Source organism: Aythya marila (genome assembly GCF_965140915.1).
Source record: "Aythya marila genome assembly, chromosome: 1".
In the NCBI taxonomy this organism is placed as follows: Eukaryota; Metazoa; Chordata; class Aves; order Anseriformes; family Anatidae; genus Aythya; species Aythya marila.
Genome location: NC_139042.1, coordinates 179,884,163 through 179,900,735, shown reverse-complemented (window position 1 = coordinate 179,900,735; position 16,573 = coordinate 179,884,163). Strand labels below are relative to the sequence as shown.

At 35.0% G+C, this 16,573-nt stretch overlaps 1 protein-coding gene across 10 annotated transcripts in view; it reads right to left on the bottom strand.

Moving 5' to 3' along the window:
• FOXP2 (forkhead box P2) overlaps positions 1-16,573 on the bottom strand; it is a 431,190-nt gene that overhangs the window by 74,330 nt on the left and 340,287 nt on the right. The window contains exon 2 of one of the 10 annotated variants that reach the window (XM_082769287.1): positions 12,267-12,337. The exons of the other annotated variants lie outside the window; for them this stretch is intronic. The gene's annotated coding sequence lies outside the window, so the exon portion shown is untranslated. The remainder of the gene's footprint in view (positions 1-12,266; positions 12,338-16,573) is intronic. 10 annotated transcript variants of the gene reach the window in all.

Genomic DNA, 16,573 nt, shown 5'->3' with positions numbered 1-16,573 from the left:
AAACTATTTGATGGCCAATAATAATTCCTAGTTTCAGTCCAGTTTCTAATGAGCTGTAGTCCTCATAAAAAATTACCATCATAATGAACTCCAAGAGCTACAGAAAGCTCAAGGACTGTGTGGCTTACAGACTAAACTATTTTTCTGGAAGTACTGCACTATTTGCTTAATGGAAACCTGGATCCAGCTGCACTGTTTCCCTGATAAAAGAAGAAGCTAGCAAGTGTTCTGACTGCCTGCAGGCAGGTACATTGCAGCTTGTAACTTTAACAGTTCAAATTAGGAGGAGTATCTATATACTATTTAGTTAAGAGAGAAGCTACTTTAGATGGCAACTCGGAATAAATTATGCTCTGTTCTGAATTGTGAATTGTTTTGTATGAGAGCTGACTCCCCATGACTCATGCAAGGAACTTCCAAATTTAGGCATACAACATTAGTGGATGAGAATATTTAATTTACTTTCTGACATGGAACAAAACATTTGCGTACTACTGAACCCCACAGAAGTGAAGAAGCAGAGGACTGTACATGTACGGCCATTCAGAACCAGCAAAATTATTATCAAAGTGGAAGTATGTATATGGTATATTGTGCTAAATTATGGTAGTATTTTACTGTTGCTATATTTCTATTATCAATGCACACAAGACAGCCTTAGAAAATTTCACATGAACTGCTGACTGATGTTTCTGTTGGTTTAAAAAAATAGCATATTCTATTTTAAAGAGATTTAATTTGATATTCCAAATTTCCAATAAAATTTATCCAAATTGGTTGAAATACTCCTCCGCATGCTCAAATCAAACTTCAGCAGCTGCAACAGATTGAAAATAGTGACCAAGCATTTCAGAAACATATCTTAGGGACGTTATTAGCATGAACAGAAAAGAAACATGTTTTGGCCTCAGCCAAAGAAGCCTTTAATAAGAAAGTTCCCTCTTGACCCTGCCAACGCTGACAAATATTCTACAGCATGTAGGGCTTTATGTATCATGAATGTCTGGGTATTAATTTTTGTTAACTGCTCCTAGCTCTGGATAAAATGGATGGGTCCCAGTCAAAGGTAAGCAATGAAGACTACCATTTGGTCTATGAAGCAGCTGATGTGTGGATATTTCTCAGGCTTTCAGGGAAACGGGGAGAAGTGTTGTTATTAGTTCAGGATAATCCACCTCTCATTTTATCTGGTGGTTGAAGCAAGTCCCTTATCTATCCACTATTCCATCTTTCAGGCTCTTCTGAACAGTTTGTGATAAAAGGGGTCCATATAACTAAGCATGAAACACAGGTCTGCAGCCAACCATCTGCTTCTTGGTGATCGAAGAGCAGAATGAAGCAAGCTGCTTTCTAGTTCTGTTCTTCACTGCTAAAAACTAATTTTGTGTGAGACCAAGTGTGGGAACGTTGGCTGTAAAGAGAATAAGGAGATGATGTAGTCATCAGCTAATTTCTGACCCTTAAGCACCCCAGCTCAGCTTTGGCCATGGATTAAAATAAAGCAGGAAAACTGAACAACATGGTCAAGGGAGGCCAGAATGAGGGCAACAAAGCAGCTGTCTAGCCAGGTAATGTAGGTATGCCTGTTCATGTAAATCTAAAAGTTTCTATACCAATTTCAGAGGACTGCTTAATTACTTAAAAATTGAAATACAGTCCTGTAGAATTAAGAATAATGCACTTTTATTGTTTATGTGTCCTTGGCATGTATGATGGAAAGGTGGGGTTTCTTGGACATGAGGAAAATGGATTAATGGATCTCTAGTGAATGAATAAAAGGGCTTCACATTTCATTTGTACAAAAACAACCTAATAAGAAAACATAGAGAGGGTTTTTTAAAAGTTAAAGAAATGACCCAATGCACAACATTTGGTGTAGGATCTTTGTTTGTTTGTTTTTAACTTGTGTGGGTGCCTTTAACAAAAATGATCTCAAAAGATTTGGAAAAAAGTATGAAACCATAGAAAGCATATTCCACTATGAATATGACCTGCAGTGAGCACTGAATAGAGCACTAAGATAATCTTTATATATTTGCTAAACAGCAGCCACAGAACTGCACTGATTCTGCTAATGATTTTAATAATGTTAAGGCTACAAATTGTTTCAAAAAACAAACAGACAAACAAAAAAAACAATAAAACAGCCCTCCTTAGAAACAACCCCACACACAAATGCCAATCTGAAAAATAAATACACTAAATATAATTAGCACCACAGCAGTCATTTCCCATGGTAACACAAAGGACACTTGCAAGGCTATTTCTTCTGAGCTAACTTTCTTCTCAAAAACGTAACATACTTTTTACTTGACTCCGGTTGAGGAAGGCAGTACCTCACAAGGCTCTTTACAAGGTCTCAAGTGGATTACTCTAACCAGGTCCAGGAAGGTATAAAGGCATCCTGACGCAGCCCTAGTGTTACAACTCTCAAAATCAGCCAGAACCTCACATCTGATGTCTGTACAGATATCAAGTATTTGGATGGATACAATCATCTCCTACTCACTTTCACATTCATCTCTCACAAAAATACCTGTTTTAAATAGGCATTTACAACTGCATGTACACCTACCTTTACCTTCATTTGACTGCTCTAGCCAACTACAACCGACTGCAGTATTTCACCTTCTCATGATGTGTCATATAAATGTGAGGAATCCCTTTTCTATATAAAATATAACCAAGCTTGCATACAGAGCAGATATTTTTGCATGCCTAATTTCATTTTGCTATCTGTTGTTCACACAAGTACCTTATCTGTATGGCAAATGCAATGTTTGAGAACTGTAGAGAGGCCTGTCCTGGTGTACAGGCTGAATTTTCTGCCTCTGATCTTTTATACCATCATGTGGCAGTTTGGTAAGAAATGACACAGGTATTAGCTTGAGTACTTTTTTAGCCTACTTCTTAAGTAAAAAATATAGAATAACAGAACTGTAACTGAATCTTTTGGTTAACTCTAATAAGGAAATTTCATAAGTGTCAGTTAATAGAGAAAACTGCATATGAAGATCAAAAGAAAAACTGAAAAAAGTGAGATCTAATAGGAAACAAACTAGAACATGAGATTTTGTCACAGCAAAAATTCTCTCTTTATCCCATACTAACTCCCACCTCCTACATTTCAGGTAAGTATACAAAGCATCACATCATGGAACAATCTATTAGGTATCTAAACCTCACAAGGACCTCATTAGAATATTAATTCTAATAATTTCATAGTATCTTATCATGAACCAGTGAGTCTTAGGCCAGGTTTGTACCACATAACTTTAAGCATATCAAAGTGAAGTGTCCATGTCTACTTGCCCTGGGCACTTCCCTAGAGGAAACAGAAGACAATATGCAAAGATTGGGACTAATCCAGTCCATGTAAAACCAGAATTGTCCGTGTCTCTCTTTTCTACTACGACACAGGTTAGACTCTACTTCAAACAGGTGTATCTAAAGCTGAATGCCTAAGGTTAGGCAGGATGAATCTGGACTGTTTAGTAGTCCATTTGCAAGGCCACAGGGCTCCTGGATGAGAGTGTCAGAAAAACTAAAACTAGCTTTTCCATTCCTTATCCCATGTACCATGTTGCTCTCCAACAATGCAAGTTCCACACCAGCAATTCTATTAACATAGAGACATCCTAAAAGAATAAGGAAATCAAAAATGATCTGGAATAAATATAGTTTCACAAAACCTGCCAAGAACAGATCTAGAAGTCCAAGGCTCCAGCAGCTGGATATTTCCACCAGCCTAGTTATTCCCACTAGGCCTGGGACCGGTCCCTGCACCAGCTTGCACACTGCAATGCGAAGAAACTTTCTTCTACACACTGCTTCTTTCCCCAAATATACTTCCATGAGCAGTCCTGGGAGACTGCCAACTCACAGAATATATTAAAACACCTTCCATTTACTGAAATGTCACCTCCTTCATTAGACACAGGTGAGTGTCTTTGTCCTTTCGCTGTCTTTCTGTGTCAACTGCCAATGACTTTTTTTGTTTAAGACTATGGGAATATGTACTCGGTCTTCTCAATCTCCATTTTTAGCTTAAATTAATGCCTAAGGTTAGTATCAAAATAGGAAGTGTTACCTAGAGATGAGACAAATTTGCAGTTTCCTTCAGAAATTACAGAGCGCTCTCTTCAGCCACTGCTTAGACCTGCAGCTAAAATCCTCCCAACTCTTCACTTTGTGACACATCCTCTGTTACTATCCAGGGTAAGGCAAGAGCTTTTCCAAACTACAAAAATTACAGACAATAAGCCTGTCTGTTCATATTGAAAAGTACGGCAGAGCAATCTATCTCCAATGGGAGCCAAATTTAGTACGAGTAGAGCATATGATATTCACAAATTAACTTATTGGAACACACACCTTGATGCAGACACATATGATAAATTACTGAAGCAGTAAAGATGGAAAATATTTGGTGATACACTTTTTTAGAAGCAAGGTCCAAGTGCAGAGTTTTCTTCACACACACACACACACATACACACACACTAACTGTGTGTGTATAAACTAAAAAGACATAATTTCAGTAAAAGATTTACTAAAATAGAATTGGGAAACACACACACACACACATATATATTAAAAAATAGAACTTCCAATGCAAAAAGTAATAAAATTACTTTCTTTTATCATTTTAATAACAATGTCTGATTTGTCAAAATAACAGTAAAAACTCTATAAATATCTGTTAAGGGATTAACAGATAGCATGAAAAACTCCAGTGAAGAAATGACACAGAATATAGAACTGTCATCATACATTTGCATATAAAAAGCTGTTTAAAACTGACAGGCACACAAACAGAAAATACATGCTATAAAATTAGTCATTTTAAGCATGGAACTTTAAATAACACTGGTAGAGCACCTTCGTTTTAGCTAACTCATTCTCAAGATGAATCACAAAAATTATGTTGCATCTAGGAACATGTTTTCTTCAGTCTTATATATATTTAACAGTTTGATTATTACGTTTTGTATATTCTTTAACTTAACTTAAAATCTTGTAAATATTACTTCAATAATGCATTTTTCTTAAGGATGTCATGACATATTTATTAAATAAAAGTATTATTTTTCTTTTCAGAAGAAGATGAGAACTATGATTTATTATATATTATAGATTATTATTGTATGTTATAGGCTAATTTTCAAGAAAAAAAATATATATAGCACTCCCAGGGTGACCAGAAAGTATGCATGTTTATAAAGTTATAATGATACAACATCTATATGGAAATTAATAGTTTTAACTGTCCTACCAAGAAACAAAAAATGTTTTGGACCTACAAGTCCTTTCAGTCAGAAATAGAAGCAGCAGAAGTCCCATACAGAACAACACCCTGAATTTAAAGTAGTGTACACAATGAAAAATCTATAATTGCTAACAAAAAAAAAATAGTTCTTACAAGCAGGTAGGAAAAAATGTATATACATATATATATTAATAGCCTATTCTGGCACTTAAACTGAAAATTTGGACTCCTTCAAATAGACACAAAAGTGTTTGTTAATGCCATTCATTTAAAGACTATGATGGCCAGGGTCGGGTACCTTATTCCCTTCTACATATAACTGAGGAGAAGAACAGAGGCAAGGGTAATTCAAGTGTCTGTCTGGTCTGAAGGGTTAGTTAATGGGCTACAGAAATTCAGTCTGCTCTCTTAACTCTCCCACTCTGGGTAACTAATCTTCTCACTGGGATAGCAAGTGCAAAGGGCTACTGCTTTTACCAAAGCAGACTAACTGCTGGCTCTTCTCCCTGCTCCAAAGCTGACAAAAAAGGAGTATGACCTCCCTAGTCCCCTACATCTCAGAGTGCAACCAACTCCACAAGAGTAACAAAAGGAAGGTATCTACTTACTCCCTGTTAGTTTTCGAAGTAACAGGTTTCTAAATCTTCAATTTTTCCAACTGTTGTTCAAAAGTTCGTAGTCTTAAAAGTGATCAGAATTTAATAAAGCAGTACTTTCAAAAGCTCTCTGCATACTTCTCTGCTGAAAATTACAGGTTCATAAGAATTTGTATTTATTTGGCTCTCTAGATGGAAAATGAATTGCCAAGTTTGGGTCTTATGAAAATTCAGTATTACTACCATAATAGTGAAAGTTTGAAATAAACCCAGAAACTTTTGGAAGATTTGAGTCAAAGAATTCTTCTGAATAAAATTCAGATATTTATTCTAAGAATAATAGATGTTTGTAATATTTTGTTTGTTTGTTTCTTTTTGGTTTTTGTTTGCAATATTGTAATGGATCTTTGTAATATTGTTTGAAATATTCATAAACAACAACAACAAAATGTTCACTATACATATAGACATAATTACTGTAACCACTGATTAGCTATCTAATTTGAATCTCATTTCATTAAAATAAATGAGTTAAAGTAATATTTCTTCTTAAAACATTATTACGTTAATTGCAAAACAAAAAGACACACAACACCTTGGCAAGTGAGCTAGCCCAACCTCTCTTCAAAAGTAGAATAAATTGTTTCATTTATGACTGGTTTGTCCTTCATCCAAGGGAGATTCCACAACATTCCCAGCAACCTATTCCAACACTTTACTTTGCTTACTTTCCTAAAGTTATTTAACATCTCATTTCCTTTGCATCAATTATTTAATTATTTAAAGCCCATTATTATTTGTAGACATGTACTTGCATGAAAACCCATATGTATTTTGCAAAGATAGAATTAATGAAGACAAAAATAGTGCCATTTACTGACAAAACGAATATATACAATATACAAAATGAATATACAAAATGGAACAATAAAGACAAACGATTTTCAATACTACTCTGCTATTGAATTCTGGCTACATTAAACCTTTGTCATCTGTTTTTATGCTTGAATATAACTAACTTACAAACATAATTGTATATATGTATTTTTACTGAAAGATTAGATGCAACTCTGAAATCAGTACTGAGCTGAAATCAGTATCAGCTTTGCTAACAAGTGTGACAGTAACAGTAACTGATCCCCCAAAATTCAACCCAGCAAAAGAAGGTCTGGAAGTATTAATTTACTCTATGACCTACATTATTATCTTGTTTATTAAAGACAGTTACAGTTCAGTAATTATTAAAGACAGTATTACAGTATATATGTAATATACACATATTTGTTGAGTTTACAACACTCATTTGAAGCAGGAAGTCATGTGCCACCATCTAAGTTTTACCAGAGCTTTCATAACTCTTCAAAACTGGGAGAAGACACTGAGATTTTTTAATTGAAATTAATAATTGAAAAATTATTTTCCACCTGGAAGCACAAGCAATTTCTGAACTGCAGTGTTTCATAAAACAAAACAAAAAATACAGCTAAGGTTTTCAGGTGCTACAGAACTGATTCCCTATTGCCCAAATATGCAGAAAAATAATCCACTTATAAACTATAAAAAATGAGCAATCTTCAACAGCATGAAAAGGAACTTTAATTCAGCAGTCCTGAAGGGTTAAAAATATGGTTTAAATGCAATTCAGAGTTTTCTTTCCTTTAAAATCAGATTGTTATAACTCAAATTTATAAAAATATTAGGAAGGAAATTTTTTGAAAGTTTTGCTTTGAGGTGAAACTGATATTGATATGCACTTTCAACAGACTGCTATTTAAACTATTTTTTTGAAAAAACATCTTCCACAAAATCTTTTTTGACACAAACTTAATGGAACAAATTTCAAGGTGTTTTAGTACTGAGAAATAATAACAAAAAGACCATAAATGTAATATTTAATTAAATTCTAGTATTCAATGTCATATCAATTGTATTGATGCTGCTGAAATATTTCAATTTTTTGGCTACATTTTGGAGTCTTTCTGGATGGATAGTTCTTATTCTCAACTGTGACAAGCCCTACAGAGGCCAAAACACCATTTTATAAAACTGGTAAAGAAAATAAAGCTTAATTCATTTGAAAAGTTTTCTAAATTATGGGCATTCAGTTGCAGTTACAAGTCACAAAGGGTAGGGGATAAAAAAAAAAAAAAAGATTTAAAGGGAAGAAAATGAGAGAGATGAGTTGAGGATCATTACCTAACTTGTTGAGAAAGGATATCTTTATTTTCTCTATGCACCCTATAAACACTATACATATGTTAAATGATGGTAACAAGCACAAGAAAATTAAAGCAAAATTTATTCAAAGAAGGACAACATTCTGTTGGAATCCTCTTGTTTATAGAGTTGCTGAATAGGTTTAGTTGAAAAACTATGTTTTCTTTGGGAAGAAACAAAGATTTCAGAGCGATTTTAAAAGGTGCGTATATACATCTACCCATCTATCTGTTTTTATTCGGCAACTATGACCCAGTCATCATTGAGAGTTTCTGAATGACAGACTCATTAAAGTGGCTAAAGCTGTACTCTTGTTAACATGTCCTTAAGAACTTTCTGAAATGGATCAATTTTGAATGAAGTCAAAGGACATCTTCCAACTGAAGATGGGAAGGCACAGCAAAATGAATGATTACAATCTCTTTTTGGAAGTGAACTCAGAGGGAGCTCTGGGTGCACAGACAACCCTCATCTTACACCAACCAGCTAGATTTCACTGAATGGAACATTAAAAAGGGAGTAGATTTCAGGCTTAATAAAAGTTACATTTACAGTAATGTATACTGCAAGGATGGACTTTAGTTCCTTATTAAGTGTCTAACATTTCTGTTCCATTTATACATGGAGGATGCAAAGGCAATTTCAAAGAACCATATATATGTATGCCTGCAACACCATCGGTGCTTTTGTTACTTTGTTATCTCTACAAAATCCTAGTTTATACATTTCAATATCAAGCACAAATGCCTCTTTCTTGACAGATGATTCAACATATGATCATGTGAAAGTTCCTGAAGTTTGTATTACGTATAATGTAAGTAATGTTATATCTATTTGACGAAATGGATTAGCAGGATGGATTTCTGAGCATCTGGCTTTTGAATATCTTAAAACATTTTATAGCAAGCTTTTCATATTGTATAACCTGAACATGCTCCACCACACTTTCTATGATATATATTTACACATTGCTTTCTGCTGTATTTCGGTCTTTAACAGACTGAAATGTTAAATAATGAGATATAAGCCCCAATGTTACACTCAGACACACATATATATTTATGTATGCATATTTTTATACTTTTATGTATATATATATACATAAAAATGTTAAATGTGCTACATATTATAGCCAAAAAACAAAAAAAAAAGTTTTGGACTTTCTGCACAGTTCATAAACAATTGGAAGAGCTACATAAACAATAAAAACAGGAAATAAAGCACATTTTAACTGTCCATTATCAAGAGAATATTGTTTTAACTGTACATATAGAATCACATTATCATTCTATTAATTCAATAATCTTGATGTTGTTACAAGACTGAGACAGTCATCAAAGCAGGGGATTATTCTTGTACAGAAGGATCATATCACTTAATGGGACAGAGATGTCACATAAACTACAGTGTCAAAAAGATAACAAAATACAGGATTGAGCTTGTAGTGGTAATGCATTTATGCTGGCATACATGGCTCCACCAACATAACTGGTGTTTGATAAGCATATAGGTATATCTTTTTTGAAACTGTTACCATCATAGTGCTGACTTCAGGGAATCTCGCACAAACTGATCTTTTACTATATCCTCACACACATTTAAAATCTGCATTTTTCCTGTTGCCTGTGGTTTCAAAGATCTTTCATTAGCTCAAGCCATGCAATGACAATTGTAAGAAAACCTCTTCTCTTGAAAGTAAATGAAGATTTATGGTAATTATTATAGTACTATTTCATCATTGAGAAATTTTAGGAATTACTCTTCAGGATTCAGTATATTCTTGCCATTTCTTAGTAACTGGTAGCCAAGCCTAACATTTCTTACATGTTTTTTTCAGTCATAGATTCATTGTCATACAGTCAGAAATGCAAAAAGAATAGGTTTCCAGCATCCAATTTATTTTACAACCAGATTTCTGTGTGTGGCCCACCCTCCCACCTATGTGACATACTGAAGCTTGAGACATACAGAAATTTGAGATAATCACAAGCTGGTTTCAGTACACTGTCTTCTAACTTCAGACCTTCTAGGTCCTGCTGTAGATGATTTGGTGTCACATCCATTATGCAGATAATACAAATGCATAGTTGCAAAAAGACTTGAGTTCTAATGATTTTGAAGCTGACTTCAGATCTGCAGGTAAAACACTAAGATAGCACCTTATCAACCTCTGAATGACATGTTTGTAAGACAGATGGACGGAGGCAGCTTCCCTTCTTCTAGTTTTAGCTACTGCATATGTGTTGCCTTTCTTTTCTTGTAGTTCATTAGATACATCCTATGAAATCACATGAAGAGAACAGGCTGCATTTGAACAACCATGTATTTAGCCACCTGAGACCATAAAAAGGTACAATTGTAGCTGCAATGCTACCATGCAACCATGGCCTATATATGAAAATAAAAACTTGGACTTTAAATGATGTCTGCATGTTACAGAATCACAGAATTGTCTAGGTTGGAAGAGATCTCAAGATCATCGAGTCCAACCTCAAGATCATTGAGTCCAATCAAGTTCAGAAACTGCATTACATATACGGTTTCTGAAGATGAAGGGGTGGTGTGGTGGTTTAACAGATCTAGGATGTCAAACAGTGAATTCAGACAAAGGCCAATTCAGGACTGAATGTTGAACAAGACCTACATTCATTAGCAGAGCTACAGGCTGGGAGAGGAATGGTTGGAAAGCTGCCAGGCAGAGAAGGACCTGGGAGTGATGGTGGACAGTCGGCTGAATATGAGCCAGCAGTGTGCTCAGGTGGCCAAGAAGGCCAACGGCATCCTGGCTTGTATTAGGAACAGCGTGACCAGCAGGGCTAGGGAGGTGATCGTCCCCCTGTACTCAGCTCTGGTGAGGCCGCACCTCGAGTACTGTGTTCAGTTTTGGGCCCCTCGCTACAAGAAGGACATCGAGGTGCTTGAGCGGGTGCAGAGAAGGGCGACGAAGCTGGTGAGGGGCCTGGAGAACAAGTCCTACGAGGAGCGGCTGAGGGAGCTGGGCTTGTTCAGCCTGGAGAAGAGGAGGCTCAGGGGCGACCTTATCGCTCTCTATAGGTACCTCAAGGGAGGCTGTAGCGAGGTGGGGGTTGGCCTGTTCTCCCACGTGCCTGGTGACAGGACGAGGGGGAATGGGTTTAAGTTGAGCCAGGGGAGTTTTAGGCTAGATGTTAGGAAGAACTTCTTCACTGAAAGGGTTGTGAGGCACTGGAACAGGCTGCCCAGGGAAGTGGTGGAGTCACCATCCCTGGAAGTCTTCAAAAGACGTTTAGATGTAGAGCTTAGGGATATGGTTTAGTGGAGGGCTGTTAGCGTTAGGTTGGAGGTTGGACTCGATGACCTTGAGGTCTCTTCCAACCTGGAAAATTCTGTGATTCTGTGATTCTGTGATTCAGGTATCATTTGTAGGTTACCACTAAATACTAGTTTCTTAAGACCATCAGCGCACAGGACAGGTTTTTATAAATAGGTAACCATATTTCTGTTTTCGTCTGTTTGGATTAGAATTTTAGAGCTGCCACTACTACAACAACATGACAACTGCTGAATAAACGTTGACTTCAACAGCATATGCTGTATTTGGTATTCCTCAGAAATTCATGCTGGACAGATGTCCATCCTTCTTTAACTCATAGTTTTGTAAGTTGTTACCCAGACAGTACATATGACACGTATATTTTTCCAGCTCCTACACCAGAATTATATAATAGTTAGTGAATGTGCAGCAAAGTTTAGGAAGTGGATTACTACAACTGAACTGAAATGGCACAGCTGACTGAAGAAGATAAACTTTTTATTGAAAATGAAAATAAAAATAAAAATCTGAATTCTCTATTTCACCCTTAGTGTTAGCTAAAACAAACTTATATGACTAAAGACTGTTTTGTACTTTGCAGATTAATCATGTTTGATAATAAAAACTACGATCAAGCTAGCTGCAGCTAAAATGAAGTTTGCATAGCCATCACACTGGCATTTTCAATGCACAAAATGAGTCTGATCCCCTGACATTTAAAAAGCATGAAGTAACCACTTGGTTGTTTCACTGCTACTTTCTGTCAGTCATACTACTTGGCTCAAAATACAAGTGTTGCCAGGAATGAGGCCTATACCCTGAGTGAAAAACAAAACTCCAAAATTGAATGTGAGGGACAGAAACTGTATAAATGAGGAAAAATTTCACTTACATTTATCCAAGATGGCTGTCGCTATTACTGTTGAAACTCTGCTATGGGCTGAGGTCACAAGACCCTGTAAGCTAAAATAGAGAAGCTTCAGCTGAGGGTAACTGAAGCTGCAGCACATTAAAACACATTTTATAATTATAGGTATTATTGGAGTTTTAATTTCTTGATCTATTTTTCCCAAGGCATGAAAAGTGACCTCTATTTTTTGGTCATTTTTCAAGCCTGGTGGGAAGAAATTTTCAGTATTATCATCTACCTCATTATAAGTGTGTATGTATGTTATATACAATACATGATATGATAGTATGATGGTTTCATTGGCACGAGTTTGGAGTTGCCACATTATTCACAGATGGTGAAACCATACGTGACTTATGCAGATTCTCTCAAACAAAACTAGAATAAGACCTTTATACAACATCACATCATCATGTATGTAGCAAATGTATATAATTATATGTAGCATATTATATAAATGGAAAACTAGTTTAAAAATCTTTAAAATGTGTTCAAATCCATCACAAAGCTTTTTTTCCTTCCTATAAGTTATTATTATTTTTTAATTAAAATTTAGTTGGGGAGTCTAATAACTTTACATCTTAGAAATATCAGAATAACTTTAAAATGATTTTTCTGTATGCATCTGAGTACTGTAGAATGAAAATCTATTGCATCTTAACCTCCCAGGGCTTAAAACAAGTGTGTGATCTACTAGGCAGCTGGAACCTTCTCTTAACCTATGATATAAAGGTCCTACTGTTGGCTTCAGTTAAGTGAAATGATGTTGAATTTGTCACTGATTTTGGATTTAATAATCCCTCTTCTGGTTCACAAGTCATCGTGCTTTTGGGAAAAGAACTGACATGCAAAAGCTAAAACAAAGTAAGAGAAAACAGCAAGGAATTCCCATGGAAATTAAGTGTTAACAACAGAGATGTGGAACAACAGAAAGAAACAGACTAGTAAAGTTCAGTTGAGAAAAGTTTATTAACTGTGCTTGTATTGCATATGATATATACTAATGTAAATATACACTTAGAATCACAGAATCATACAACAAACCAGGTTGGAAGGAACCTCAGAAGATGTTCAAGTCCAACCTTTCATGTGAAAAATGAGTCTAGATGAGATTATCTAGCACCCTGTCTAATCACATCTTGAAAAACTTCCAGTGATGGAGATTCTACCATACCTCTGGGGAGGTTGTTCACAGGAATGATTGTTCTCATGGTAAAAAATTTCTTTTTCAAATCAAGACAAAACCTCTCCCAGTGAAACTGTATCTGTTGCCCCTTTCCCTCTCTATGTGACTCCTTCTGAAGAGAGAGACTATATATATGGATGTATAAACAGACGCATGCAACATGCAAACACAGATTTTTTAGACTGTGTCTTGTAGGCATTTCTACGTCTGAAACAAAGAAAAGTAATTCCAAGAGTACAAGGAATGCAATGAAATCTGAACTACAAAAAATCCGAAGCAGACAAGTAACAGCAAAAACACATATATCAGGGAGATTCAAGTTGCCAAAAGTAGAGTGGAGGGTAGAATCTCCGTGCTTTCTGAGAAAATTTTAAAAAATTAATTCCCATCACATCATATAGATGTTTACTTAATTTCTTGTGCAACTATAATGTGATTTATATTTGATGAGAATATAATAGATTAGAACTAAGAAACTATTAAGTTAATGTATCATTTTGTTATATTCAAAGAAACTGTGGAAAATTAAGAAATCCATTGCAACTGCTAAATGCTATAGACATTTTTATAAAATTAACCCTAGAAGCCATCAGAACCCTACCAAGGATTCTGCCAAACACTGCAGTCAAAAATATCATCTGAAAGATCAGTAAAGAAGACAACACAATTTTAACAAAAATGGCCAAAAATAGCCACTGTGGGGGAAAAAAAAAAAAAAAAAAGTTAAATTTTCCTATCAAAAGCCCAGACGGCTGTGTTTTATTTATTTTTATATAGAAAAAGACAGCAAATGTTCAAATTATGAGGCTATTTTAACAAAATGGGAGAAGCAGTGGCTAAATTCTTTGAAATAGAACAATAAATCATTCACCTTTACCAAACCAATTTCAGTACTTAGATCTGACAGCTAGTCTGAAGTTTCATGAATGCTGGTAAGCTCATGTAGAATGACTGTTTCTTAGTTTTGATGCTTCAGGATTGATACCACATCACTAGAACACTGTGACTCAACTGGAACTAGTTGCTCTCCATCACCTAATGAGAAACACTAACGAAAAAAATAACAAACTGGAATTGAATTAATTATTATCTTCATGAATGGTCTAACAGAATTTACTCAATCTAAACAGAGTTTGTTTGACTATGTAGAATGTAGTCTAATATACTCAGCGTGTAAAGAGGTAAAGCTCTATCAACAATGAGCCCAGTTCATTTCATAAGCAGCAATTTATTTAGAACGAAAGGGGAAAAAAAGTGAAAACGGAGGGGAATCACTATACCAAATGCAGAAAGCCTATGCTATAGGCATCTACATCTGAGTTGGTTATTTGAGGTTACCTGTATAATCAAAGGAGAAAAAATAGGCATTTCTGTGGCACAATTTATTAAATCCTTATTAGATGTCCAACTCAGAGGAGAAAAACTCTCTCTTAGAAGTGTATTAACTATTCACTGACAACAATGTGTTGACTAGAAGTGTCTTGACTATGAATGGTGACAAGTCTCTCAAGCCTAACTGTTAAGGTGAATGAATGAGACAAGGTTTAACCATCTTTTGTCTTCTGAAAGAAATTCCCCTTCCAACACACCAGTTAACTAATTTTGACTTCCCATTAGTATGCATTCCAAGCAGTCATCTGTATCTATGTTAAATAGATGTAAAAACAAAATAATCTATATTTACATTGTAAATTCAGACCATATCAGATAGATGCAATGCACAAAAAATTACTCCAGCTGAAAAGGAGAAGTAACTACAGCACTCATTTTAGTTTTCATTCAGTTATGAATGAAAAACACTGCTGAAAGCCTCAATCTTTTCATTGTATCACAGGACATGTGCACAACCCAGCCAAATACTCTATGTCCTACCTGGACAAACCAACCAACCCTCTAACTCCCTTCTTTCCCTTCAGTTTTAAAGAGAAGCACTCACTGCGGGACAAAATGAATGAAAATGTTACAATCTACACACATGTGCACACATACACAAGTAAACACACAGGAATCAGCCATAGAATTGTAGCTACTAATATGCATATTAAAAAATATATTGAAAAAATTAACAGGATGCTTCAGGAAGTCACATACTCAATAGACTGACCGTAGCCATGTAAGCATATTTTTGTTTTGAATATAGCTCCAAAAGAAAAAAAAAAATATATATATATATATATATAAGCAGATGTAGCCAAAGCTAAAAATCACAGATAGTAACTTCATGCTTTTTATTGTGTAGTAGCTCAAAACAAACTTTTCTAATATTATATACCCTCAGATTTACACAGATAATAAGATTAGATGTGACAGTAGCACTGGCCTCTTTAGAGGTACATATGACAAACTTAGCCAGCCAGCAAGGTAACAATCACCATTTTGATAATCAACTTCAGAATTGAATTGAATTTCCAGAAATGATTTGAATGAAAATTAGCTCACAGCATGATGGGGGTTGGTATGGTGCTTTAAATGAATTACTTGGATAAAAATAAAGATACAATTAAAAAAAAAAAAAAAAGTGTTATTTTGTAAATATTTACAGATTAATTCAAATTTATCAACTATGGAAATTAATCAACAAACAGATTGAAAGCACATCATGCAACTCAGTGATCACCGTGATCACCATAAATCCAGACAATGTATCAGATTTCATCAGAATAGAGGTCATATTTTAAATGAAGGTAGAAGTTGCTATGCATTATTCATCCATCTGAAAATATTACAAGGTGGGATAACTTTTTATAGTTTATTACCATAGCATATTACAAAATGCATTTGCAAAATAAATGTTTAACCGATGATTCTATGACAAGTCGTTTCAAAGCATATTATAAGATGCAAATATTGTTAAAATACGTGTGCATGTTTAATGCATGAATTACAGTCATCAGACTTTGTATAAATTGTCATAAAATTTAACAAATGATAATAAGATATTTATAAATGGCATCTAAATATAAAGTGTGCACATAAAAGTAAATGGTACTAAAATTAATCCTTAGATGAAAGTTCTTATTGCCTTGTCTTTTTACTGAAAACAAACCAGGTGATTTCATTGTTTGGACACTTGCAAGCAATGTCCAAAATAAACTTTTCTTAC